Genomic DNA, 25790 nt, shown 5'->3' on the forward strand with positions numbered 1-25790 from the left:
TCAGGGGGTGGACATGTTGCTCTATGGTGCCGTACTACGTTATATTATACCTATAGCATGTGCCTGCGGCTGATGCGACAAACATATTGCATATGCCTCAACCAAATTGCTATGCCTCAAAGTCAGATGGAAATAGAGCTGAGAAACATTGAGGGAGACACCCTTCAGGTGGAGCTTGGCACAGAAAGTCATAGAAAGCCTCCAATAGCAGTCCAGGGGCTTGGACATGGTCAGCTGGCCACTTGTGGTGGACAGAGTCAGGTCTCTCTCCTCATAGGGTGCAAAGAGCCAAATGTCAGGTACTCACTACCAGAATTGTCTCTAGCTGTTTCCTCCTGGACTGAGAGATAGGGGGCAACTGAGAGATGTAAGTGGGTCTCACAACATGAGGGGGATGGGCAAATTGTGCCAAGTGAGTGAGAACGTAGTCCAGAGGTCAGACAGGGGTAGAAATTTGGAGAAATTATATGGACGAGAGGGAATGAGGGATGGCATTGCATGTGATAATGACAGAGATAGGACATGAGCCTTGATGAGATATGGGTGCAGTAGCAGAGATTGAGTGTGTGAGAAGCAGCAGAAAGAAGTTTGTATTACATACCTTGGCAGAAGGGAAGAAGTCATTGACTGTCATAGAATTGTTCTGAAGAGTTATAATGGATTCAAGATGTTAAGTCTATTTCTGTCTCTCCTGATCTTGCCAGACCTGATGAGTTTCACCAGCATTCTCAGTGTTCGTTTTGATAAAGTTGGCTGCTGCAGAGATATTAGATGATGTTTTTGATGAAACATTCTATACTTTACAATAGGTTGACACTGTCCAATCTCAAGGTGATAAATAGTTTGCATCTGCTAGAATAATGACTGCAGAAGAAGAGCATCAAGTGCTAGTACTGTGTCAGGTAGACATTGGTACTATGTGCTGCTTCACAAGCCTGAGGAAAGTAGCTCAAAATGGTGACACAAGAATGTAGCCATCGAAGGCAAAGTTGTGAGTGTAAGGACTGCCATGACATCTGTGAGGATGCGCTTCCTGACTCTCAGATGTATCAAAAATTGGTCATTGCTGAGGTTCAGGTCAGAGAATTGGTATCTGAAAACTTTGGATGATAGATACAATGACTGCAGAAGAAGAGGGGTGGCCCAGTGGCTCACTGGTTAGCCCTCTCCCTCACAGTGCCAGAGACCCAGGTTTGATTTCACCCTTAGGAGACTGTATACATGGAGTTTGCACATTCTCCCTAGGTCTGTGTGGGTTTCCCTGGTTACTCCGGTTTCCTCCCACAGTCCAAAGATGTGCAGGTTAGCTGGATTTGCCATGCTAAATTGCACACTATGTCCAGGGATGTGCAGGCTAGGTGGATTAGCCATGGGAAATGCAGAGTTACAGGGTTAGGGTAAGGGGTGGGATGCTCTTTGGAGGATCGGTGTGGACTCAGTGGGCCGAATGGCCTGTTTCCACATTGTAGGGGTTCTAATCTAAATATAGCTTCCTGCTGACAGTGTTCTCCAGGTCCTCCCTCTTCAAGCAGTTTGTCCTTCTCTGCTGGGTCCTTGAAAATGATTTCTCTCATGCTTATTCCCAAGAGGGTAGCCCACCAGTGTACCCATGTCTGGGCGATACTAATTTCTGCAGAAGCCTTGAAGTCAGAAGAATTACTTTGCATCTTACTGTAGACAGTCACAATTTAAAACAAAATGTGTAGAATTGTCATGACAACCAGAAGAAATCAGCCAGTAATTTCGGTAGGTAACAGTCCCTATAAGTAGTGCTGATGGAGGTCTTTCCTGCTGCTAAATGTGTGTTCAGCTGTGTGAGGTTAAGAGGGGGCATCATCTGGAGTGTGGAATTCCAGAATGGCTATACTGGTGTCAAATCATGTTGATTGATTTTATGATCAGCCTGCTCTTCTAGTGGACACTCACAGACACCTTTGTCAAAATTGTGTTCAATGCTCTTCATACTTGACTTGTATGCACATCACTGATGCCATTTTAGATTCCTAATTGTTTTTATAGCAGCAAAGAAAACAGGCACCATTGAGCCTAATTTCTTGTGCTGTGTTTTCAGAAAATAATTAGTCTGAGCTAGTTAAGTAAAAATTATAACCATTACTTTGAACACTTCTGTTAGTTGAATTATTCAAAGCACAACAAGTTGAGATGAGCATTCACAATCACATTAAATTACACTAAATTAAGAGAATGGGAGCACATAGTTTGATACTCATGAAGATGACGACTTTTTTTCTACCTAATGATTTTATTTGATCTTGAGACATTATATAAAGGAATGACATGCCATTTGAGAGACATTTTAGATTTTTTGTAAATTTTATGCTGCCTTTATGTTTTATCTAGAACAGTTATACAAATGAGAATGAAATTAGATAAATAGACAAAAATAAAAAAAACCTCATGAAAGTTATGACAGAATTACATCGTTGTAATCATATTTTTCTGAGGCGGTAGTGGATATCAACCCAAAATCTCTTTGCTGGAGGAGTTATAGAATGTAAGTGTAATGAGAAAAGAGTGGAATGAAAATGATTAATTTTAAAAGATGTTGCATATGTATTTCAAAATTATAGCCTTTTAAATAGTGAATTCACTATTCATAATAATACAAGATATCACAGTTTATGATTCTAACTAAAATGAATGCAAGCATAATAAAGGAAAATATCAAAAATACATTGATCAAAAGTATGATTAGATTTTAAAGCATTCTATACAATATGCACTGTGCAAATTCTATGACGTTTCTACTCAGCAGTGAAATGAAAATATTTTAGCAACTTTACATTGTATTGGAAATGTGTCTAAGGTGTACTGAATCCAAGATCATTGCTAATATTAACAATCCTATACATCCATAGTTGTAACAATAGTGGGGCTTTAATTGAAATGAGTTACATTTTGTGTCTGATTTATATTTTGGCAATTTATTACAAATCCTTATGAACATTTTCATGGACATACTTTTATTTCTGGTTTGTTTTATTTATAGAACTAGAAGCCATCACAGAAAGAAACAGCCATATGAAAAAGCTGGTTCTGGTTAATGTTGTTGAGAAATACAGTGATTAAATGAATTGATTGGCTCATGTCAAAGAATAAACATATTTATTGCTCTCATATTTAAATACAACACCAGAATCTAGTTACATGATTTCAAAGACTGGGCCATTTTCCAGAAATAATTCGATCCACCCTAAATGCCAAAATATTGTCATTTGATCACAATCTTCTTTCTTTCAACTTAGGCATTATTGCTAAACATGAAAGTTACATAACATAACAGTCAAATTTCTATAACAAAGCTTCCAATCACTGATTATAGAATGAATGGTTTTTCAAAAACCCATAATGTAGATAAGGTGTATTTTTGCCATTTTACAGGGTGTTGGTTAAATATTTTAAATTGTTTTGGATCTGAATTTATTATCCAAGTGGAGAAAGAATTCTTAATAAAAACTGAAAGAACTGTGGGTGCTGTAAATCAGGAACAAAAACAGAAGTTGCTGGTAAAGCTCAGCAGGACTAGCAGCATCTAGGAGGAAAAGAATCAGAGTTAACGTTTCTGGTCCGGTGACCCTTCCTCAGGACAGTTCTGAGAACCCAAAATGTTAACTCTGATTCTTTTCTTCACAGATGCTGCCAGACCCGCTGAGCTTTTCCAGCAACTTCTGTTTTTGTTCCTGGGAAAGAATTCTGTCCATTTCATATGCAGTAATAAATTCAGCTGAAGGCAGGGACATCATAGGCATCAATATTTCAATATTGGTATATTATTTCACACTAATTGGGAAGATTTCTGCATGACTATAATGAATGAAGACTATGATTAATTAATTAAGGCCATTATTATATTCTTCAATATCCACTTATTATTCCAAAGAAGACGGATCCTACATCATTTCAGTTCAAACTATTCATCTTTTAAAGTAAGCATAACTTTCTTAAATAATAACTTTAGTGTCTTATGCTTTAATATCATAAAACTGTTGTCATACTGAGATTCCCAGCTGGTCAAGGTAACCTTTGTAACAGTCAGGGTCCAAATAAATATAGACATGTTTTATGGTTGAGTCCAAATACCATAGCTAAACTGCCCAAGATAGACCAGGCAAACGGAAGGGTGTATTTTAAGCATTGCTCACAGAATATTGACCATCTCTCCTATGAATGTCACCAACCACAAGCACTGATAGTTAAATCTGACAGTGAGGCTTTAACCTTGAAATAAAAGTGAAACCTACAATGACATGTGAGAGGACAGAGACCATTTTATATATATACAATATATATATACACACACACACATAAGTAAATAGTCCACTGTGTTAGCATTTTATTCTAGGAGCGGTAAACTTTACATTAATTATTTGAAACAAGACGTTTCCTAAAAACACCAAAATTATGAATTTCCTGGACAGTTTTAACTTTGCAACAGCATTAAAGAGTTGAACCCTTTCTGTTACTTTAATGGAAAAGAAGATCAGTTTGGGTATATAGAGGATAACCAGACCATTAAAATTTATTTGATATTCCCATCAAATCTGAAGATTTCACAAAGTAAATCAGTAGTCTCTTTATTTGTTACACTTTGGAAACCAATGCAGCACTTTGCATTACTCCACACAAATAAACAAAATTTATAAATATACAAGTTAATTTATTATAATTTAATGCAATATTTCTGGAAGAAGTTTCATAATTTTTATCATTATTTCATAGAATGTGAACATTGCTGCCAGGACCAGCATTAGGTCCATTCTTCATTACTGCTTAGAAATGATGATGAACTGTCTCTGGTGCAATCCATATGGGGTTAGCACACCCACTGTGTAGGGTGTTGCAGGACTTATGAAGAAACAGTGGTACATTGGTAGGGGGAGGGATATTCCAGGATTTTGACCTGGTGACACTGAAAGAACGGCAATATATTTCCAAGTCTGGATGTGAGTGGCTTGGAGAGGAACTGGCAGATGATTGTGTTCCCATGTATCTGCTTCCCTTGCCTTTCAAGATGGAAATGGTCATGGGTTTGGAAGGTGCTGTCTGAGGATCTTTGCTGGATTATGCCATTCCTCAATGTAGCTGACAAGGTAGAAAGTGGTAGAAATGAAAGGACTGAGATTTGAATAATTCTTTTAACAAAAGAATTCTTTTGTCAACTGAAGTTTGTAATGCTAAAATAGCTCGTGAAGTTCCTTGTATTTCAATGAAATTAAATTTTATATTTTTATGTAAATGAGAGCTCCTGAACGCTCAGTTTACTCTATGTCAATCAGATTTCAGTCTGTTTTAATGTTGTTTACACTTGGACTTATGACTTGGACTCCTGAAGTGATTTCTCATTCAGAGAACAACTACCAATATTAATTGAAATAGCATTGTTTTCTCTTGGTATTGCACTGGGAACACACCATATGATTAAAACATTTTGATGGATTTTTTTTATCTCAAAACAGTTTTCTTCATTACAATATTTATAAAGTGACAGGGTTCTCCTCACATATACTGACAGATTAGAAATGTGTGTTATATTACCGATTGGTAATACAATTGTATTTGATTAAAAGTAACAATGGAATATTTCAGTTTGATGCTAATAGGAGAAATTGCCATTCCTGATATGGTAGTGTGAAGTAGAAAGTTTACTTCACCACTGTGATCATTCAAATAACTATATATACTTTCATTCCCTATGTCAAAATACTAAAGTTAACGTTAGAAATATAAATGTTAAAAGCTTTTCAATGGGAGTTTGCTCATATGAAATGTTAGATTTAATGTAACATTGAATATTTTAATTTGTAAATGTGTACATGATTCTTTAAAACACTCATGATCAACTGCTTATCCATTCTGTACTTAATAATTTGGAAAAAAGTAGTCTTTTTTTGTATTAGCTGTGTAAAAAGGTCTGACAACTAGTTTAAGATTCAGGAAAGCAGTCAGACAGTTGATATGGTAAAATAGGAATGCTGCAAAATTTGATTGCATATCAAAAGTTATGACACTGTAATGCTATTTCAGGTTAAAAATATTGTCCATGCAGCACATACACACTTCTGATATGGGCTGTGCCAGAATTCATTTTGGTGATCTTGTTTGCAATCGACAGGAGGTAATGTAAGGTAAGGAGACTGTGACGGCAGTCAGTGTGTAACATGGCATTGATGCCATGAGTACAATTTTCAATACTTATCTTACAGAGCTGAGCATAATTTCAGCAGTAAGGAGGACTCTTCACCAATATTATCGAACAAACATTTAATATCCAGAAAATGGAGGATAGGTTCGGAGGTATTTTTCAGATTGTCAGAAAATGGGAAATGGTGTTCTGTAAGATTCTATGCTGAAGCTACTGTTACTTATTCATAAATGATTTGGACAAAGGAATTAAAAATTCCTCCATCGTGGAGTACTATATCAAATATAGGATGTTATAACCAGATACGTTCAGGATAGAATTTAATTCTCTTCTTTCCAGAGGTGAGTGGTGTCTGTTAGCTTGGGCATGAGGGTTAGTTGGAGAGACTGTTGCCTTCCCACTCTGATTCAGTTCATCATGGGAAGGCTTTAGCATCATTTGACCATAAAAGGATCAATTAGGGGCTTCGTCCCTCAGCTGCTGGTGTTCAGCTAGTGCTGGGTGGGCAAGTTACCATTTAGGGAGGCTGCCCAATTCACTATGGCCTTGGATCAAGGGAATTAGAACCAAGAAGTGGGAATATTTATTAGAAGATTCCCACACCTCCAGCCTCTCAGTTGACCCTCCATCCAAACTCACCCCGCCACACCTCCCATCCCCTCAAGTGATGCATATTCACCTCAATCTGGAAGGCTATCAATGATCCTCTGTGTAGGCCCCAATGAAATACAGGCAGTGACCGCATGCTCCTCATACTGCTGCTGGCAATGTAGAGTTGCCAGACTGTGGCAGGGTACCTCTCCCGCAGTAGGAAGTGTAGCAATTAAATGTATCTGGTATTCCCATTGCCAATTAGGAATTGAGGTTCTTAGAATTGAATCAAATGGGACATAAGCAAAAGTTGCTGCTGGATGATTGGCACTCAGCCACACACATTAAAATCTGCTCGCTAAAGGGGCAGATAAATGTCAAAATTAATTTGATACATTTAAGTGTGAAGACAGGAAACTCCTCTCTCTCCCTACTTCCACATTAACTGCTATCCTGGGTAGAGACAAAAAGAGTCTGAGATTACAGTTACATAAATCATTAATAGCAATGCTATTATTGTAGCATTGCAAATAAATAAGGTCATAAAAATATGAACAAAATGCTAACAAAAACAAAAACAGAAATTGCTGGAAAAGCTCAGCAGGTCTGTCAGTTTCTGAAGAAGAGTCACAGGATCTGAAATGTTGACTTTGATTTCTCTCCACAGCTGCTGGCAGGCTTGCTGAGTTTATCCAGCAATTTCTGTTTTTGTTTTTAATTTCTGATTTCCAGCATCTACAGATCTTTCTGTGTTTTAAAAATAAAAGCTAAGTTTGATCTCTAGAAGAACAGAATACAAAAGCCACACCACAATTTTAAACAGATTTGATTAATAATGGAATACTGTCTGCAGTTCTGATCTCCATACCACAAAAGGAATAATGAGATACCAGAGACAATTCAGAAAAGATAAAACAGCCATTGGGAAAAGAGGCTGCAAATTTTTTTTATGAAGGAAATGAGTTTAAGAGACCTGAGAAAAGTCGTTAGAATTATGACTGTGTTTGACAGGATGGAAACTGTTCTCACTTATGCATGAGCATGGAACAAGGTTAGCCACTGGAAAGTCAACTAAAAAATAAAGTAGGAGTTTCTTTCCACAATGGTTGACAAAAATGGCCACATGGCCAAGGCAGATAACATGGAAGTCTTGAAGGATACATGACAGAGAATGAAAGAGTGGGAAATAGGGACATGATAGAAAGGTATCATTTTGTGGGATAAGGTTCATGTGGTCTGTCTGGCATTGACCAGTTGGGCGAAATGACCTTTGTCAATGCTGTACATTCCATACATATCCTCTTCAATGAAGAGGTGCTGCTTCTGCTGCTGCCTAAATCAGATGAGATCATATTACCTGTACAGACACTGGAAACCAAGTCTGGGAGCACCCTAACCTGCAGGCTCAGCTACTCACTGGATGAGCTTGCAGCAGTATGAGAGAAGCAGCTGACAGCAGAATATTTATAGCATATGATAAAATGCTTTAACTTATCAAGGAGATTATTACGTCCAGAAAATAAAAGCAGAACTCACAATGCAAAACATAGTTGAATAAATCTCAAGCAGAACTCAACATTAACTTAAACTGAGGCTGAGCTGAAATATATAAAATGGTAAACAAAACCTAGAAAGATCCACCTGTATCATAGCCTTCCATATATTGGAAGGAACCTGAGCACTAGATTCCATAGAGTCTTGCCATTTCTATCAAAGATTTATGGTCGATCCTAGTTAAGCATAGTTGATCTGCAACAGTTGGTGCATCAGTGCATTAGATGGGAAGTTTGTCAGAATGAACAGAATTTGCTGTTGCACTTATGCCAAAACTGTTATTGTTTGCTGTTATTACTGCACAAAAATGACAGAAATGTTGGAGTCTTCACATGGACATTAAGTATGGAAATCCAGAAGTTACAGTCAATACTAACCTGCATCTGCACAGGTCTGCACAAGCTCAGTGATTGACAGAGTGCAGATGAGATGTAGGTTACAGGGTGAGTCTGGGAGAAGGTTGGGGGGTGGGGTGGTGGTGGGGTTCAGCAGAAATGCTGAGTAGGTGGCTGTCAGCAGACTCCTCAACCTTTCTGGTGCTGTATCCCTTGATTTGACATTGAGTGTCTTTGAGTGATGGACCCTTCAGATGTCTGCAAGCAAATGCCAACCGTGGTGGGATGAAGCCCTTAACCCTGGGTCAACATAACTCTCCTGTCCAATTAAATGTCTCCCCACCTCCAGTTCATTGCTGAGAGATATTCAATTATATATTGTGTTTATAGGTTTAATATTTGTTCATGATGTTTTGGCATCCACTGTAATCCTTCATCTATGTGCTGATCAGTATTTCATTCCTTGTAAAGTGATTGCATATTACCTTTAAGTTGTGTGGCTTCACTCAGATGTTCCACACACAATGATTGGTTTGCCAACATTGATTACAGTATTGACTCCCAGTTCTGGAAGTCACTGTTATGCATGGGCTTTAGAAGTCTATGTGGAAGGAAAAAATTGTTTAGAAGGATTCTGATTACCAAGTGAATTTTGTTGAGTTTTTTTTTTCTTTCTCTGATTTGCTATCTCTGAGGATTCTGCAATCAGATTGGCAGTTCAGCGCTGTGATGACTTAACTGTTGCTGGACACCACAAATGCCTTATAAAAGACACCAGATGGAAAGTCACTATGGGAACAGAGTAAATCAACTCCATTGAGCCCAGTAAATCTTTGTGGATAGCTTTCTTTAGTCAGCTGCAACTACCATCTCTTTATCACTGGTCATAATTTCCAGACCAATATATGCTCCCTTTGATGAAAAAATACAGGCAAAAGTAGGATATTGTTTGTGAAATTTTATTAATCTTCATTAAGGTACAGAATGATATGGCCAATTATGCCTAATCTGTGAATGAGCTATCTAAATAGTTACACAGATCATTTTTTTCCCAGAATCTTACAATTTTTTTTTACTTCTCCAGCATATCTACAATTCTTTTTGAAAATTACTATCAATTCTGCTTCAACTACCCAGTCAGGTAATACATTTCTGATGCAACAATTGTTTAAACAGCTTGCTGAACTTCCCATTCATAGAAACAACTTTAAAAAGAAGACTCTGGAATCAGCAACATTTCACTGTTGTGTCACTGGTTTTTTGCCAACACCATTTTTTTGTGTATCTGAAATGTTTCCTCAGGTTACAGCTTAGGTTACAATCCTGAGTACTAATCCAGGAATCACAAGTGCAGGAAATTCATGATAAAGATTTTTTCTGAATTCACTCATGGGATGTGGGAGTTACTGACTGGCTTAGCCTATATTGCCTGTCCTTGGTTGCCCTTTAGAAGGTGGTGGTGAGCTGCCTGCTTGAACTGCTACAGTCTACATGCTGTAGGTAGAGCCATAACGTCAGTAGGGAGGGAGTTCCAAGATGTTGATACAACAACATTGAAGGAATGGCAATATATTTCCAAATCTGTATGGTGAGTGGCTTGGAGGGAAACTTGTGGGTGGTGGTGTTCCCATGTATCTGTTTCCCTTGCCTTTCGAGATGGAAATGGCCATGGGTTTGGAAGGTGCTGTCTAAGGATCTTTGCTGAATTATGCCATTCCTCAATGTAGCTGACAAGGTAGAAATTGGCAGAAATGAAAGGACTGAGATTTGAATAATTCTTTTAACCAAAGAATTCTTTTGTCAATTGAAGTTTGTAATGCTAAAATAACTCATGAAGTTCCTTGTATTTCGATGAAATTCAATTTAATATTTTTATCTAAATGAGAGTTCCTGGACTCTCAGTTTACTCTATGTCAATCAGATTTCAGTCTTTTTTAATATTGTTTACAGTTGGACTGTGCTGATTTCCTATAGTTAACATATCTTTTCAGGATAAAGTGTAATTGAATTGATGTGGCAGAGGAAGATCTAACTGTAGAATGTACTTGGCAGTAAAATTATTATTCAAACAGCAACTGCAACTATTTTCTTCAATCAAATTGTAGAGTGCTTAAAAATAAAAACAACCTGTCAATTTTTAATGCAGTCATGCATTGCCTCATGAAGCAGAAAGATGCTGATTTTCCACTTCTATCACCATAAGGGACTTCCTTACTCCTATTAGAATGTTTCAGAATGCACTGATGGGAGTAAAATACATTGCCAGTGATGAAATAGTGAACCATGGGTCAATCCGGATGTTCTTCATGGCTTGTTTTAGAAAAGTATTTGAAGCAACCTTACAATGGTACATGTTGTGGTCATGCTTAAGGATAGGGAAGAAAATTACTTAAAATTGTGGAACAGAGGAGTTAATAAACGCAAAACAAACTATTTTGAAAGTCCAAACCTCCAAGATGAGAGACTCTGGGTTCAAGTCCCATCTCAGACTTGATGACTAAGTAACATGTGTTCATAATGTAACCGAACAGGTTCAGTCTCAACCTACAAATCCTCCCAAAACACAAAATGGAGGTAGCTTCAATTGTCAGATTTCTGGTCAGCTGTGAGATGGAAATTATGTTGCAGCCTCTAAAATATAATTCATGCTGCAGACTACAACATGCATGTAAATTGCAACAGGAGACACCCCCACTAATTCAATTAAAGTGTCTTGTTTAACCAGTTGAATTCTATAATTTATGTAATTTATATAATTTCTGGTTTCTTTCTTTACTTACTTCAATTCCAAATAATACCCTTGCACTTATGTAAATTTTAAATAACTACTTTGTGAATATGTTAAACTTGTTAGCTCTTATTACGTTCTTAGTGAGACAATTTATTTATACTTAATATCGCAATGCCTCATAATCTAGAAGTTTGCAGTTCACTCCTTAACCCTGTCAGGTGTAGTGAATAAAAACCCAAATAGCAAGCCTTTCTTCATAATCACAATCACTCATCCCAGTTATCATCTTAATGCAGTCATGATAGACCCTTTCTGTACTTCTACATCATTCCTATAATGTATTTTTTTCAAAATTGTGCAATATTGCGTCAACTTTCATCCAGCTAAGGCTTATCCAAGATTATTAGTATTCCCTTGCTTTTGTAGTCTTTGTCTCTAGCTATAAAACCAAGGATGATATTTTGCCTCTATTCTGGTTTTATTAACTTCTGCTGCTGCATTTTATAGTATTCATATTTACATTCGTCCTTTAATTTTTAACATCTAAGTACCTCTCTTAACTGTGTGGCAATATTCTCCTTTACCTTGCACATTACAAAATGTGTTCTGAAAATTAATGTAAATTACTTACACCATAACCCTGTCTCTCTCTCGAGTATTTTTTTCAGCAGCAGGGAGTGTTTATTTCAGCAACTTTAAAAATTCTGCTTTTCATGATTATATAGGTCACTATGATGTTGGCTGAAAAGTGACCATTTCAGAATGGTAATGTTAGGTGAGATCAATTCAACACAACCCATTTTTAATGAGCCATCTTAAATCAAATTACTTAAGCAAGGCTTGATAAAACTGAAGTGAAACTAAACCATAACTTTAACAATTGTTATGGTGAATGACACATAGATATTGGTGATATTCATAGAAATGGAACAAAGTAACACAAGTGGTTAGCAATTAATAATCTGGCACAGCTCACAGTAAAGTGAATACAATTCCTACATAAGTTTAACATTTGATTTGAAAACTAACTTTTAGAGGAATTTTCAATATTTTATTAATTTGTATTAATCAATATCATTTATATTAGCTCAGCAGAAAGCACAGAAGTGGCTGATCAGCTCATAAACTGCAGCTGAAAGGAGCATTGATATTGTTGAAGAAAATTTTAACTTGAAAACCTTGTGAGCTGGAGAAAATTACACTACTTGGCATCTGAGACTGGGAAAGACATTGACAAATCCAAAAACTAATTGCATTAGTTTGATACTACAATACAGTATCTTGTCTTATGTTAAAAACAAGGTTACTGTTTCACTAATTGCAGAGAAATGGAACAGATCAGCGTGTGATGACTGCACAGATTTTCTTGTGGATTAATCTTTTTTTCCCCTTCCTCCTGGACCAAACAGGACAGTAGAAGTTTGGTTTTCAATTATTCACTTGCTTTCAGTCCCTGAAGGTTAGAAGCCAAGTGATACTGACAGTAGAGGAAAGGAAAGATTTAAAAAGATAAAATATTTATTTTCTTTGTGCAATAATATTAGTTCTTGAAATAAACAAATTATAACACGATTTTTCTAGAATACATATATCACATTTAATTTGTTCCCTGTATGTGCTTTTGTATTTCAAATAATAAAATGAAAGTTAATTTACTTTATATTAATGCAGATTAAGGCCTAATAACTTGCTTACAATTTGAATGCTTTTTAATGCCATAACAAGCAGTTTAATACTATTATTACAATTGAACTTTTGCTTGGATTACAAACTAAATTAAATTCAAGGGATTATTCTAAAGTAATGCATAAGCAAAGTATAAAATAAATGAAAATGCTTCAGTAAAGTCTTTAGATCTGTGTGTTATTGATTGTATGAATGTGGATACTCCTGTCCCCCAAGTTAAATAAAACCTGATTCCAGATTCTTTTTTCAGTTTTTCCTCTTTTCCTCCCTGCCCACCTGTTTGCTGAGTGATAACTTTCGAAACATGTGGGTATGAATGAACAATCATGGCTGAGTCAGGCACTTTAAGCAGCATTTAAGGATTTCGTCTTACAAAAGCAACCAGGGATATTTTCTTTTACAGTGCTTGGAGATGGAATGTGTCTACTATCTGACCATGAAATGTTATTCATTTATTTTTGAACAAATAACGTGCTTAACCTATCTAAATGAATGACTTCTTTCATTTTAAGCATAATATAATGTATTCATGTTATAAAAAAAAGGCTTGCTGTTATGTAGCACAGCACCCCAGGAGTCTCAAAGTGCTTCACAGCCAAAGAAATACTTTTAAAGTGTCATCTGTGTTATAGGAAATTCAGCAGATAATTTTAGCACAGCAAATCCCACAAACCGAAATGTGCTCATGACTGAATATCTGTTTACATACTGTTGATTGAGATGTAAGCATTGGTCCAGACATCAGGGATAGCTCCCTCGTTCATTTTTGAAATAGAATAGACAGGGTCTCAGTTAAACTTCTCATGTAAAAAACAAAATCATGGGTTTTATAATACTTTATAATTCTCTTCTCACTAGATTACCAAGTAATTTTCCTCAAACACAGTTGTAGATTATGATCGGCTGGTTGATCGCAGAGTTTTACTGTCGATCTCACTGCCCACCTGCATTCCTTTGCTGTGCTTGTTGATTGTCATAGAAACATATAGGTGCAGGAGTAGATCATTTGGCCCTTGCAGCCTACTCCTCCATTCAACATGATCATTGCTGATCATTCAACTCAATATTCTGTTCCAGCTTTCTCCCATAGCCTTAATCCCTTAAACCCTAAGAAATATATCTATTTCCTTCTTGCAAACATTCAAGTTTTGGCCTCAATAACTTTCTGTGGCAGAGAATTTCACAGGCTCGCCACTCTTTGTCAAGAAATTTCTCCAACTTAGCTCTAAATGACCTATCCCATATCCTTATGGTGTCACTCCTGGTTCTGGACTCTCCTGTCATTGAGAATAGCCTTTTTGCAGTTGCCCTGTCTCTTCTTGTTCAAATTTTATAGGATTTTATGAGATAACCCTCACTCTTCTAAACTCTAGTGAATATACTCCTAAATGATCCAATCTCTCCCAGTACGCCAGTCTCATTATTCCAGGAATCAGTCTGGTAAACCTTCTTTACACTTCCTCCATAACCAAAACATCCTTCCTCAGGTAAGGAGACCAAACCTGTGCACAATATTCCAGATGTAGTCTTAGTAATGCTCTCTAAAGTTGCAGCAAGACATCCCTGCTCCTGAACTTGAATCCTGTCACAATGAAGGCCAATATACCATTTGCCTCATTCACCGTCTGTTGCACCTGTAGATCCATTACTAAAACTGTTGGAAAGGAAATATTTAATTAAACTACCCATTGCAGGGCAAGTCCCTCTTCGACCTGTTTGTTTCCTCTCCACCTATCCTCTCCTCTATCCCTCTTCTATCCGCCTCCCACTCTCTCCCTATTTATTTCAAAACCCCCTTCCCCTCCCCCTTTTCTGATGAAGGGTCTAGGCCCGAAACGTCAGCCTCTCTGCTCCTATGATGCTGCTTGGCCTGCTGTGTTCATCCAGCCCTGCACCTTGTTGTCTTAAATGAGTAGAATTTGCCTTATCGAACAGAGAGAGTAGGATTCATTTAGTAAAACGATTACGGAATTGGGAATTATTTAATAAGACTGCAATTAGATAGATTCATCTACAAAAAATGCATCTATTTACAATATACCCTACTCGAGCTTATGAATGAATCTTTAACTAATATAATTCTGAGTGCAGCTTGGTGAACAAATAGTAATGACAAATTTAAGTCTGATATCAGATGCTGTGGTGATTCAGAAGATGCAGTTTAAACAGAGAATATCACCTGCTTGCCTTCCTTAATGTAATCTCAGTAACAATCACAGACTGTGTGCCAAGAAAGAAACAATCTTCATATAGTACGTCAGAGGAGGGGATTGTGCTGGTTTCACCAATACAATCACTGAGGCAATAGGCATTGGCAGTGGTGGCGCTGAGGCTACGACTGGAGTGAGGAGTGGCTAGCATTCAAAGAGGTTTGCATTGGGTCTAAACCTCGGCTGAACCACCAAGAGCTCCAGACTCCAAGGAAAATGAAATGATCTCGGAGAGATTTGTTAACCACACCCCATGCCACCCAGAGAGTCTGGTGCTAGTGAGGAAGGACAACGACTGGCAAACCACATGGTCCAGGCACACCTCATGGCACCACTTGCATTTCAGGATGACCCAGAGACCACGACAACGCCTACGTGGAGGCAGCGGGCAGTGAAGGGGAGGCTATAATCTCAGACTTGACACAAGATTGGTCCATCAAAAAACATTGACTCAGAACCTGAGGTGTCACGTCAGCTGAGATAGTGAGCCATCCAATTCCTGGCCATTCCCTGGGAATACCAGGTGGCATCTATTCAGTGATTCTGCTGTGCAATGAAAGATGGTGGAGAATGTACTGATGATGGATGGGGAGCTGAGAATGAAGGTTGCTGGTGAGATAGGGCAAAGGCATCATTACAAATCCCTTTGATTTCTGAATAAAGCAAAGGATTCTCTCAAATAAAATCAACAAGTTGAAGATAAAAGTCAAAGCACTTTGCACAGATTTACAAACATATTGAGAATTAAAATCTGCTGACACAGATTGAAGATGTGGTGCAAATAATTCCTTGGAAACTATCACTGAAATGGGATGACTCATGTCCAAATGTTCAGTCAAAAAGAAAGTCCCTGGTTCAGAATCCAAGACACAGCAATGGAGTGGTGCCTGTTTTTGCAGAAAATGTGATCTTACCAAGGAAATGAAAGAGATAAAAGACCCTCCAGTTTAAAGGGACTTACAAAGTTTACACTGCTAAAAACACAACAAAAGTCAACTTGCTTCAACCCCAGAGACCCAGCAATCTTCTAAGGCCAAAGAGGATGCACTCTCAAAAAAATTTCCAGGCTGCCTGACTTTTGAGGTCAGACACTTGGGGAAATATACAGTATTGCTAAAAGTAATTATGTGCACAAATATATAAGTATTCATAATGGGCCAAAAGATTTGGAGAAGATATTGCATAAATTTGTAAGGGTTTCAAAGGAATAATGCTGAGTAATGCCATAAGTAATGCCCATTATGATGATATAATATGATCATGGAGGAAGGGAAGTTTAAAAAATCTAAAAGAAATAAGATATCAGAGGCAACAAAAGCAAAGCTGCTGGAAAAACTCAGCGGATCTGGCAGCATCTGTGGAGGAGAAAACAGAGTTAATGTTTCGGGTCTGGTGACCCTTCCTCAGAAGATATCAGAGGTGCAGGGTAGCGAAGAGGCAAACGATAATCTGATTTTGATAGGAACAAGCAAAACATATCTGAAAAAGACTGCAGCAGAGATGGGAGCCAATGTAAGCAATAATGGGAAAAATTCAAAGCTTAAGGCTCTTTATGTGAATGTACACAGCACTTGAGACAAGGCAGATGGCAAAAAATAGAAATAAATGAATATAACTTGATACCCTTTAAGGAGATCTGGTTGCAGGGTGACCAAAACTGGGAACTCAATATTCAGAGGTAATTGATATTCTAGAAGAACAGGCAAAGATGAAAAGGAGTTGGGGTAGCTTTGTTAATGAGACGAGATAACAGTTTGTTGATGAGTAATGATATAGGTGCAAAAAATGGCGATGTGGAATAAGTTTGGGTAGAAATGTGGAATAACAAGGGAATAAGTCATGGACAGGAGTTATCTATACCTCCAAAGAGTTGCACTGTCGGACAAAGCCGTGAAATAATGAAAGCATGTAAGACAAGCACTGTATGTTATTTAGACAAATCAGGTGGGTAAAAGAAATATGAAAGATAAATTTGTAAATTGCTTCAAGGATTGTTTCTTAGAGTAATGCATTGTAAAACCTGGGGACAGGCTATTTTAGATATAGCAAGGTATAACAAGATAGGTTTAATAGGAGATCTCGTAATTAAGGATCCTGCTGGGAATACAAAAATAGGTGGAAGGGCACATTGCATATAGGACATAATGAATCTGCAAAGCAATATAGATAAGTTAAATGATTGGGCAAAAATATAGTACATGAAAATTAACGAAGTACGAGGTAGGGAGAATGAAAAAAAACAGAGTATTATTTAAACGAAGAGAAACTGCAAAAAAGCAAGGTGTAGAGGGTTTGGGATGTTCTTGTGCATAACACACAAAATGTTAGCATAGCCAGCAAGTAATTAAGAAGGCAAATTAAATTTTGCACTAAAAACAGGGAAGTCTGTGCAGGGTGTTGATGAGACCACACCTGGAGTACTGTGCACAGTTTTGGTCCCCTCATTTAAAAAAGGATGTATTGGCATTAGAGGCAGTTCAAAACAAATTCAGTAGGCTGATTCCTGGGATGAAGCAGATAACTTCATGACATGAAGCAGATGTCAAGAACAGCTAAATAAATTAGGATTTTATTCATTAGAATTTAGAAGAATGAGAGGTGATCTTGCAGAAACGTACAAGATTCTAAGGGCACTTGACAATGTAGACTTTGGGAAGATGTTTACACTAGTGGAGGAATCTTGAACTGGCGACGTAATTACAGAATAAGGGGACACTCGTTTAAAACTGAGATGAGAAGGAATTTCTTCTTACAGCGAGTAGTGAATGAGTGGAATTCTCTACCTTGGAGAGTTGTAGAGTGTACTTCACTGAAATTATTTAAAAAGATGATAGACTTTTGAACTATCAGGGAGTTAAGAGCTATAATGAGCTGGCATGAAAGAGGAGTTCAGATCTGCAGCCTGTTGAATGGTAGAGCAAGCTTGAAGGGCTGACTGGCCTATTTCTGCTCCTATTCCTCATGTTCTCATGTTCTAGTTACAAAAAGCACTCATCAACCTTTACCCTTTGTTTCCTGTCACTTTGCAGATTTTGAATTTAACTTGCTATTTACCCTTACATCTCATGGGATTTGTGGCTTTCTTCTTCTCTCTTTATACTTTGAATAATTCTGCCATATAGGACCTTGTTAAAAGTTTGCTAAAATTCCTGCAGACCACATAAAATGTGCTATTCTCATTGAGCCTTCCTTTTGCCATCTCAAAAAAAATTAATTAAGTTTAGCCAGTTGTGAGCTCTGCTCAACGAATCCATGCCTATTTAGTCCAGGCTATTTAAATGACAATTTTTATTGTCCCACAGCTTTTTTTTCAAACATTTTCCCACCATTGTGGTTAGAATGGCCTTTAACTACTTGGCTCTCCATTTCTTCCTTTTTAAACAAAAACACAATGCTATTGGGACACTATGTATTCATTTATAACCATGCCCACGTCTTATGCCTTCATATGCAGGTTAGCTTTCTGGTGTCTAGTTGACCCTAGTCTTTTTCAGTGATCCCCTTGTTCTTAATATATTTATAAACAATTTGATTTTTCCTTGAATTATCCAGTTAACATTAAAGTAGTTGAAATCCTCTACAATTATTACCTTATACTTCTGACACTTCTCAACAGGGTTGGATTACATACTTGCTCTCTTAGATCCTTCTGACTGTTTGGCTGGTTTAAAAGATTTTTCTAGCAGCTTTTTCAAATACTTGCTCTTCTAGCAGTCCTCTGTTCGCTGGTGTAAAGGTTTTTTTGTTCCCCAGCAGTGTGATTTCCCATTTGTTTTGTTCCTTAGTTCAACCCATTGGCCTCATTTGATTATTCTTCATGTCTTTCATCCTTCCTGACAGCTGTGATATTGCAACCCTTGTGGCTTTCTTTCTCTCTCTGTCCCATATGAAAATATTTCAACTAGGACTTCTATTCCTTCCTTCCTTTATGTCTTGTTTCAGTACTAGCTATGACTTCATACTTCCAAGTGTTTATATGTCTGTCCTCAGCTCATCTGCCTTATCCTTTAAACGCTTATATTAAAATATAATTAATCATAGAATAATTCATTAGCTGTCTAGTTTCTAGCCTTTGTTTCCTCTGCTTTGCATATTCAAATATTAATCTTCCAGTTTCCAATTACAAGCTTTGTCTTCCTCCCTTCCGAATTTATCCCCAATACTCAGCCCACCTGCTATTGTAATTTAAGCCCTCCTCAAAAGCACAAGCTAATTTCCCCATCATTATATTGGTTATGGCTGTGTTTAGCTGCACTTCATTGAGCTTATTGAGGCCTACCTCCCCCAGAATCTGCCCTGATGCTGCAAATATCAAAAGTCCTCCCTCCTGCGCATCGTCATAGCTCCTATTTCTGTACTTCAGCTTCAGCTCCTATTCAACTTCAGCTCCTATTTCTGTATTCGTTGATACATGAGACTTGGAGTAATCCGGATATTATTATCTTTGAGATTCTACTCCTAACTTTCTTCCCTACCTGCCTAAAGTCTAACTGTGTAGCAAATAATTCCTCTTTCTACGTATGTCGTTGATCATGACCTTTGGTTATTTACTCTCTTCCCTCAGAAAATATTACAACTGCTCAGCGCTTGACCCTGTCACCAGGGAGGTTATGTCCTATCCTGGAGTCATGTTTGCAGCTGTAGGATTACTTGTTCATGTAGAGTATAGGGTTAACTATATCTATATTTTAACAGTAGCTATTGAGCATGTGCATAAGGAGTTATGTCATGATGATGTCAGATCACTGGATTGGAGACCCAATAGAAGAAGGTACCATTGAATCCTGCTCTACCTTGCTTATGTACACTGTTAAATACGATAAATATTAATAGTTTGCATCTTTCCTGAAGAAGAGTCACTGGACTCAAAATATTAACGCTGCTTTCACTCCACAGATGTTGCCAGATCTCCTGAATTTCTCCAGCTATTTCAGTTTTTGTCTCACTGGCCTTGTGTTCAAGTTTCATATGATTCATCTCCTAGACGCTCGAAATTCTTTTTTCCCATATCACTTTTCCTAATTTTCCTCCTCTAACTGCCTGTATAACTAAAATAGCTAAGGTGCTGCGACCTTGGTTCTGGTTGTACTTCTCAGAAGAACCATCCCTTTTGTCACTATTCAGAACTGAGTGCTTGTTAGAGAAGGGTAGCACGGTGGCTCAGTGGTTAGCACTGTTGCCTCACAGCGCCAGGTTCGATTCCACCCTCGGGCGACTGTCTGTGTGGAGTTTGCACATTCTCCCTGTGTCTGCATGGGTTTCCTCCCACAGTCCAAAGATGTGCAGGCTAGGTGGATTGGCCATGTTAAATTGCACATAGTGCCCAGGGATGTGTAGGTTAGGTGGGTTAGACATGGGAAATCAGGGGTAGAATCTGGGTGGGATGCTCTTCGGAGGGGCGGTGTGGACTTGTTGGGCCGAATGGCCTGTTTCCACACTGTAGGGATTCTATGATTCTATGATTAAGGAACTCCTGTACTGTCTGCCTTTGTTGTCACCCATTCCATCTCCACTCATACACCCTTAAGCTGCAGGTGTCCTCTTCTTGAAGTAGGCTATTTGTCTTGAAGATACGTTGATGTGAAGTCAACTTCTGTTCAAGTTCCAAAATGCCAGAACTCAAGATCATTCAGCTGAAGACATTTCCTGCACGTGTGATTTTCCAGGACATAGGAATTGTTCCTAGGATTCCCATTTGAGAGAGAATGTATGTTTGACACAATTAGAAAGGCCTGCCTTGTCATGCCTTTATTTTTTTGATATTATCCAAATGAATTAGGTCAAACCACTGCCCTAACTATAGTTTTATAACACCACTACCCACTATTGCCACTACCAGATTAGAATTACTTCCAGTACCTTCTGCAATTGTCAGATAACAGTGTTAAATATTCAATTGTGAAGGAGTATTCTACAACTCCAAAGTACCTAAGATAGTGACTACAAGTCACTTTAAGCCTTGTTAAATATTTTAGATGATGTGCACATGAAATGGGGAAACAATTCTGATATTTTGGACTTAAATGTGTTACTTGCCCATAAATAAAGTAATTCTCTCATTGTCAGACTGATGCATCTTTGCAATCAAATCTAATAATTATTTGATCAATAATGCTAATATTGAGTTAGGAGAGGTGAAATGATTCCTTTTCTTGTCCCACTCCTCTAATGATCACAATCAGGTTTTAATTTGAAAAGAGAGTTGATATTGTCAATTATATAAATAAAAAAAAACTATAATATGGCTCAGTACCAGAAATAAGCTACCCAAGTTCCTTAATTAAAAAACAGTATTAGTTTATTGCAATTAAAATACTCAAGCAAAGACTGTGCAAATATGTACACCTACCCCTCTTGAAAAATAACATGCACACAATTCACAACCCCCATGTCTGATAAGAAAATGTAGAAACCCTGCTCTCATAAAAGCACTTTAACAAGTAATGGTAAAATTCAGAAAAGGAAACATGTTTCTGCAGATTATCATAAATGCTGGTCTGCTTCTGAAGTCAATTTCCACAAATTTTGACAGTGGAGTTTCTTTCTGGATCAGTTATGGCTTTCTGAGTCCACTTTTTCTTGATACTGCAGTGGCATATTCCAAATTCACCCTTTAGGAATCCTCCACTTGTGGTGATGAGGTCTTCTAGTTGGTTTACAGCTCAGAAAAAAAGAGGAGGGCAAAAACTGTTGGTCTTGAGGCAAATTATCTCATACTGGCTGCATTCAAATCAAATAGAAATTTGATCGTGTGACCTCTTTCTGAAATGTGTTCAGATTTGGAATCTCCACTCAGGTAACCTGTTCTTTGCAAATGCAACATGGTTGCTACTGTAAGCAATGCCCTTTTGTTTTGCAAAGTGTTCTTTCCAAAAATATGTGTTCAGTTAATGACATTGTAACTTAATATTTCAGATAATACATTTACATAACAGTATGACCCACATGAAGGCTGAATATAACTTTAGGGAAACTGGAAAAGACGCATACAGAAATAATTTACTCATAGAATCACAGAATAACGGGACACAGGCTATCTGGATGTTCTTCATTCTATGACAGAGTGAACAGTGGGATAGAATCCCTACAGTGTGGAAACAGGCCATTCGGCCCAACAAGTCCACACCGACCCTCAGAGCATCCCACCCAGACCCATCCCCGTATAACCCACCTGATCTACTCCTCCCTGAACACTATGGCTCCCTGGAGCTGTGGGGCAGCAGTGCTAACCACTGAGCCACCATGCTATCCCTAGCTGAGTTTCTCCAGCAATTTCATTTTTGTTTCAGAGACAAGAATTATTTCTCTGCAGCAAGTTGCCATTCTCTGGAATTCTGTGCCTGAGAGGTGAAAGCAGATCTAATAACTTATCAGATCTCTTTGCAGGACTATGGGGAAAAAGCAGAGAAAATTAGTCTAACTGGGCAGCATGGTGGCTCAATGATTAGCACTGCTGCCTCACAGCGCCAAGGACCAGGGTTTGATTCCACCCTTGGGTGTCTGTCTGTGCGAAGTTTGCACATTCTCCCTGTGTCTATGAGGGTTTCCTCTGGGTGCTCCCATTTCCTCCCACAGTCCAAAGATGTGCAGGTTAGGTGGATTGGCCATGCTAAATTGTCCATACTGCCCAGGGATGTGCAGGCTAGGTGAGTTAGCCATGGAAAATGCAGGGTTACAGGGATAGGGTAGTGGGATGGCTCTGGGTGTGATGCCCTTCAGAGGGTCTTAGTGGACCCATGGGCCAAATGACCTGCTTTCAAACTGTAGGGATTCTATGCTCAGGTTGGCAGGATCTGTGGAAAGAGAGCAGAGTTAATGTTTCAAGTCTAGTGACCTTTCTTCAGTACCCTTGTCTCTGGTTCTTTCATTGATTATCTTCAATCTATATCTTTTGATTACTGATCTTTGAATCAGTTTCTACTTATTAGGCCTATTGAACTTCTTCATGATTTTGAGCACATTCTTGTCACATTCTCTGCTGTAGGGAACACAATCCCATTTTCCTTCAGTTTCTCCAGATAACTGCAGTTGTTCATGGCTGATACGATGCTAACAAATTTCTTCTGTATGCTCTCCAAAGACGTGATACCCAGCCGAAATGCTTGTGGTTAGAGTTGTGCCCTTTACTGACCAACACAACTATTTGTTCCCACTGCCTTTTCAGCATGTTTCTGAATGTGTTTTGGCCATGTACAGATTCAACTAAATTTCCTTCCTTTCCACCTCCTTCGTCAATGCTTCCCCTGTAAAGTCTGAAGAGCTGCTCATTCCCATGTTATAGTAATCTTCTCTAACGCCCAGAGCAAAGGTACAATTTTGACTTGCATGATCCTGAATGATAGCCTACACCTTCCCTAACCATTGGCAGAATCTTCTGTTGTGGAATATATGTTCAGTAGCAGGCATGGAAATCAACAAAATTTCCAAATGGAGGGGCTAGGGTCAGCATTTCTCATTACACAGCTTATTGTATAATGCATGGGAATGTATGGTGAATCTTGAAATAGGGGTGGTCAGGAGGTTAACACCCTGTGCAATTACCTCATGTGTTTGAAGCCCTGCAGCCATACTTAAAGGGTAGCTTGTCATTCATTCCCTCCAAGCCAAGTGTTTCAATTGTGGTTTGGAGTGGGTACTTTCACCTACACATTCTGGTGCTTCCACCCTTCTCCAGTCACTCTGCCTACCTGGGCTAGATAGAATCCCAGGCTTGGCTAGCTTCTTTGATCAGGGCCCATTCAACTCCAGTCTCCTTCCTTCAGTCATTGTCCATGACCTATGCAACTTGGAACGCACCCTAATCCTAACCCTAACCCTAACTCTACTTACTCCAAAGTCCAAGAAGGTGATTACTTCACTCGCTGCACATCACTTTGATGCAGTCTTAAATCAGAAGGCATGTATTATTCATGCATGCAAAATTTAATTGGGAAGGCGAACTTAATTTTGGAAATCTGGCCTTTTAATGAGATTGCATTGTACACCACTGCATGAAAAATGGCTTCTTGATGATTGCTGTTGGTAAAGTCCATGTACCCTTAGAGCTTTGAGAACTTAATTACAAACTTTCATGCAGCCATTGAGATTCTGATATTTTGCCTCAAACCCATTTTGGTTTCATTTCCATCTTGATCCCATTCCTGCGAGCAGCACAAGTTTCTGCCCTGCAACTGAACTCCTATTTCAGAGGCAAAGATTAAAGTTACATGGTCGTAGCAAGTTACCAATTTGGTCTCTCTGTGTGTTAGTGCAGTTGCTAAACGGCACAGTTGATTGTGTGCAGCAAGTATGCAAACAAGCAGACAGTGCAAAATTGTTGTGTTGCCTGCATTACATTAAGAGGCACGCGTTAGTCACGTTTTGTGATCCCATTTTGGGAGTGATCCAATGTAGCCTTTAGGTTTCTTCTGAGATCGATATGGATGGAATTCAGTGGCTGTGGCAGTAATTTGCAGCTGGGGAACAAGTAATGATCTTACACAATGTTTTTCAGCTGTGCTTTTTGGTATGCACATTTTTGTGGCAATTTCAATAATAGCAGCTTCTCCAAACTGTTATTACTTATTTTGATGCCAAATGTGTTGGAAAATGTAAGCTTTAAACATGAAATTCAATTAGTTAACAACCTCATTATACTATGACCATTTTCACAGGACCAAATGAATGTTGTCTGATGAAAATATAATCTTACAAGGGCTTTTCCCAGGTGCCTATGTATGGTTTCCATTATGTTCTTTCTCATGGGAATCATTGCCTTACTTCACATGCTTTTTCCATTCTTCTTTCTGGAATGTTCCAGTCTAGCACTACAACTTCTCACAGCTTATGATGTTTTATGAATTTTGGAGATGTGACTTCTCCAGTTGTGCAAGTAATGTTTTGATTCTTGGCTCTCAGGCGAACCTATACACAAGTGTATTGCATATATCAGTTTTTCAAGAGTTTTAAGAGAAATTTTCTGTTTTAACCTCACAAGACCTTTACCATAGAATTTTCCCTCATCCAAGCAAAGAGGATCTTCCAGTCTGGTCTGAGCTGTTTCCATGGAATGAACCACTTCCATAGTTTCAACCCCATGTTGTTCTCTCCTCATGAATTCTGTGTCCCTGAGGTTTGGGTATTGAGTGTCTCTGTTACACTCTTGTGGCTGTTCTACTAAGCTAGGCTGTCCCCACTCTGAGTCTGCTGCATCAATATCTCCACCTTATCCAATAGTGATTCTTGCTTGATTCAGAGTTTCAGTTAATCCTTTTATTGCCCACAGATCTTCAGCACTCTAGGAGAGAGTTTTCTGGGATAGACCAGGGCTTTCAGAAGGGTACACGGGGAGGCAACATTTCAGTTTCCCAAAAAGATTTCAGTTTCCCAACAAAAGACTAAAGTTTTGGTATCAAGTTCTCAGAACCTTTTGAGTGAGTTCACTTCAGGAACAATTTTACGTTCATTAACATTTTAAGGATATTCATTTAGTCTCAAGTTATGTGAAATTATGTTCACAGGTACAATCTTGTTGGGCAAAA

General features: G+C 38.2%; 1 pseudogene; it reads left to right on the forward strand.

Annotated features, from left to right (window-relative positions):
- Window positions 1-15953, forward strand: part of LOC125485168 — a 47059-nt pseudogene extending 31106 nt beyond the window's left edge.
- The last annotated feature ends 9837 nt before the right edge of the window (window positions 15954-25790 follow it).

This window comes from Rhincodon typus, chromosome 16 (genome assembly GCF_021869965.1).
Source record: "Rhincodon typus isolate 14 chromosome 16, sRhiTyp1.1, whole genome shotgun sequence".
Lineage (NCBI taxonomy): Eukaryota > Metazoa > Chordata > Chondrichthyes > Orectolobiformes > Rhincodontidae > Rhincodon > Rhincodon typus.